Here is a 4,323-nt window from a genome sequence, read left to right as displayed (position 1 = left end):
AGTGGTCTTCACCTTGTGGAAAAACAAATTGAGAAACCAGATTCATGTATGAATAAAGTATGGGCTTACACTTCAACCTACCTTATTCTTATTCGTGTATTTATATTGTGTATCCATTAACAAATTATTGTAACAATAATTATCCTATATTAGGACATTAAATATGAAATATCTGATTTCAAATCAAAAGTGTAGTTTATTATATCTTAAACAAGAAGCAGTACAATTAACCAAAGTATGAGCCTAAACTATCGACACAGTTTTGTCACTTAATGGTAGATTGTTTATGGCAGCAGTGAAGAAGCCTGGAGAGGAAGTGGCCATGAAATTGCAAAGGGTATTTTCCACAGCTTGTTGAGAACTGAATATTTTTCCTTGCAAGAAGTGGTCCAAAGTCTGGAAGAAGTGCTAATCAGTTGGTGCAAGGTCTGTTGAATACAGTAGATGACAGAGAGTTTCCAAGTCCAGCTGCTATAGTTTGAGAAGCATTGTTTGTGAAACGTGGTTGAGCATTGTCTTGCAAGAGCATTGGACAATCTCTCTATTGACCAATCTCAGCTGCATAATTGCAAGTATCCTCATCATTTCGTCCAATTGGTTGCAGTAGAAATCCACTGTAATCAATTGAACAGGTTTCATGAGGCTGTGGTGGATAATATCAGTGCTGGACCACCAAACAGACACCATTACCTTTTTGTGATGAATGTTCAGTTTTGGACTGTGTTTCAGCACTTCATCTTTATGCAACCATTGTGCTGAACACTTGTGCTTGTCAAAGAGAATCAATTTTTCATCACGTGTAACAATATGGTGTAGAAATCGTTCACCTTTATGTCATGACAGCAAAGAAAGGCAAGCTTCCAGATGGTATTTCTTCTGATGCTTGTTTAATTCATGGGGAATCCATCTATTCAGTTTCTTTATCTTGCTGATTTACTTCAAATGGTACAATATTGTTGGAATAGTAATATCAAATCTTGCTGCTAATTCAGGAGTACATTGAGATGGATTCGCTTCCACTACAGCTTTCAGCTTATCATTGGTCTCAGGTCGTCTATGTGGATCATTTTCAATATTAAAATAAACAGAATGGAACTTCTGAAACCACTGATGTACTGTGCATTCATTAGCCACATCCTTCCCAAACACTCCGTTGATACTTCCAATAGTCTGCGCAACATTGGTTCCATGACAGAACTCATATTCAAAAATAACACAAATTTTAGACTTATCCAATGGTTTCATAAAAATGTGAAAGATAATGACAACCCAAAACACTTTCTTGTGTTTTTATGGTGGTGAGTATTATCATTTTGTTTCCATGTTTAGAACTTCTTTGAATATTTCTTGTAGGGTAGACCTAGTGGTGAAAATTTCTCTAAGCATTAGCTTATCTGGGAAAGACTACATTTTTCCTTCATTTATGAAGTTTAGTTGTCAGAATACAAAATTCTTGCCTGGCAGTTGTTTTTTATTTTATTTTTTCTTTAAGAAGACTGAAGCTAGGACCCCAATCTCTCCTGGCTTATAAGGTTTCTGCAGAGAAGTTTGCTATTAGTCCAATGGGATTTCCTTTATAAGCAATTAGACTTTATTTTCTTGCTGCTTTTAGGAATGTTTCCTGCATACCAGCTTTAGATAATCTGATAACTATTTGCCTTGGTGAAGTTCATTTTCCAATATATTGCCTAAGAGTTGTATGAATTTCTTATATCTAGATGTCTACATCTCTAGTCAGATCAAGGAAGTTTTTTCAATTAGTCCCTCAAATAGGTTTTCCAAACTTGTTACTTTTTCTCTTTCTCTCTCAGAAATACCTATGACTTGTAAGTTTTGATGCTTTACATAAACTCATATTTCTTGAAAGCTTTTACTTTCTTTAAAATTTCTTACTTATCTTTATCCTATGAGGTTAATTTGAAGACCTATCTTTAAGTTCTGAAATTCTTTCTTCTGTTTGGTCTAGTCTTTTGTTAAAGCTTTCAACTGTAGTTTGTGATTTCTTCAATTATTTTTTCATTTTCAGAAGTTCTGTATATATTTTTTTTAAATTCTATCTCTTTAATAAATTTGTCATTCATATCCTGAATTGCTTTTCTCATTTCTTCATGTTGGTTTTCAACATTCTCTTGTATCTCATTGAGCTTCCTTAAAATCCATACCTTGGATGTTTTATTTAGCATTTCAGAATTTTCATTTTGGTTGTGATCCATTGCTAGATGGCTGGTGTAATCCTCTGAGGGTGTGTAGCAGTATGTTTCTGCATACTCTCAGAGTTGTTACACTGGTTCCTTCTCATCTAGGGAGGTTGTCACTTCTTATTTTTCAATTTACTTTCATTTGGTTGGGACATTTCCTTTTCCTGCTTTGAGGAAGTGTCTGTAATGTATGTTGTGTATTATCACTTGGCTTCAATTCTGGGTACTTTCAGGAGGCCAAGGCTCTCTATAAATTCCTTGGTTATATATAGCCTTTGTGTAGTGGCCTTCTCAAATTCTGGTTGCAGTAGTGATGTACTGAGCATATGAGCAGGTTCACTGTCTTCTGCAGGACAAGGATTGAGGAGGTCTCAGTAAACTTATCTCATTCCCAACACTGTGCACTTTTGTCGGCAGATTTTTTATTGGGTTGTATAGTTTCATCTCCAGGCCAGTAAGTGGCATTTATGGGTAAGAGACTGCTATGGTGAAAACAGATGGTTATGTGCTTAATCTTTGTTTAATGGGAGGTGCTCTCTTTTGTCTCAGGTGATGGGCTGGCCTGTGGAATGCCCAATGCCCTGAGTTCTCTGCTCAGCCCTGGAATAGGGGACAAAGCTGGGCAGGGATAGCCCACCAATCTTGCCCACAGATACCCCAATGATGAGAGAGGGCTCCAGCCTTGATGAGGGTAGCGGGGGGAGCTCTGGTGAATTGTGCTGAGGTCTCCACATGGGGGGAGGGGATGAACTAATTAAATGTCTTAGGCTGGCAGGAACATGATCTGCTTCCCTATCACACCCCTGTACCAGGGCTTGTGAATCTCAATTCAATCATAAAATGTCATATATCTCCAGGCTATAATGTCACTGAAAGCCATGGAAAACACCTGTCCCTCAACTCTCTGTTGAAATGGTTTTGGGGTGGAACCTCTTCCTTCGGCCCAAAAGAGACAGCTTTATGGCTCACCTATTCTCTGCAGGAATGCTGATGCTCCGCATAGAGAGGGGAATGGGTCCTACCTTTCGGTACCTGCAGGTGAGTACTAGCTGTTGTGGTGCTGGCAATTTAGATTGGCCTGACCTTAGACCCCAGGGTGAGTGTTCAGGTGTTGGCAGTGTTAGACTAGATTAGGCAATCCCGAGTTCCCAGGCCCCTGAATGGCATACTTGAGTCTTGGAGAGACCAATCCAGGACTGGACCAATGGACATGTCCTCAGGCCACCTGGGTTTAGGTGTTGGCTGTGATACAGAGAGCAGAGCTGGTTCCCTGGCCACTGGCAAAATGCTCAGATGGTGGCAGGGTGTTCGTGCTGTGGGCCTGCCACAAGGGAGGGTGGCCCCTCTCAGTGGAGGCAGGCAGTTGAGGGGGGTGTAGTCTGCTTGCACCCTCATCCATCAGCATTCATGGCAGTCTCTGTCCTTATGGTGCTTGAAAGTTCCTGACTTCCATGCTCCCTCTCTGGCCCTGAGGCAGAGGTGTCAGTGGTTGCCACAGAGCAGGACAGAGACCTCGGGGGGCTGGGCTTTCTGAATGGTTCTAAGCTGCAGCTGCTCAGGGCTCAAAAGCCTGTGAGACTCCTGTGAGTTTGAGCAATGTGTGTGCAATTTCTAGGCAGCTCTCAGTATTAGTGTGGGGGCCCATGAGTGTTGAGGAGCTCTCCCATAGCTTAGAATTTTAAATATCCATGGCATGAGTGTGAAGCCCCAGGGATCTCTCACACTTTTCCTATGTCAGGGAGTTTTTCCCATCTCCCCACCAATCCTGGCCAAGCAGGCTGTCTGGCTTCCCATTCCTTTGCTTTCCCCACTTCTTGTCACTTCTCTGTTGAATTCCAGTATTTTCCCTTAGATTCTCTGTTTGAAGCATAAATATCTACTTATTATTTTCTCTTTTTTTTTCCTTTTATTTCAGCATATTATGGGGGTACAGATCTTTTGGTTACGTATGCTGCCCATGGTCCCTCCCCCCAAGTCCAAGTTTCAAATATGTCCATCTTTCTGGTGGTGCGCATTGCACTCCTTGTGTATACAAATACCCGTCCTCTCCTCCCTCCTCCCCCCTCCCCCCGCCCAATAGATGTTATTCTTATATGTGCACTTATGTGTTGATCAGTTAATACCA

Source organism: Propithecus coquereli, unplaced genomic scaffold (genome assembly GCF_000956105.1).
Source record: "Propithecus coquereli isolate 6110/MARCELLA unplaced genomic scaffold, Pcoq_1.0 Scaffold550, whole genome shotgun sequence".
NCBI classification, from domain to species: Eukaryota; Metazoa; Chordata; class Mammalia; order Primates; family Indriidae; genus Propithecus; species Propithecus coquereli.
Note: the sequence above shows the minus strand (reverse complement) of the source record.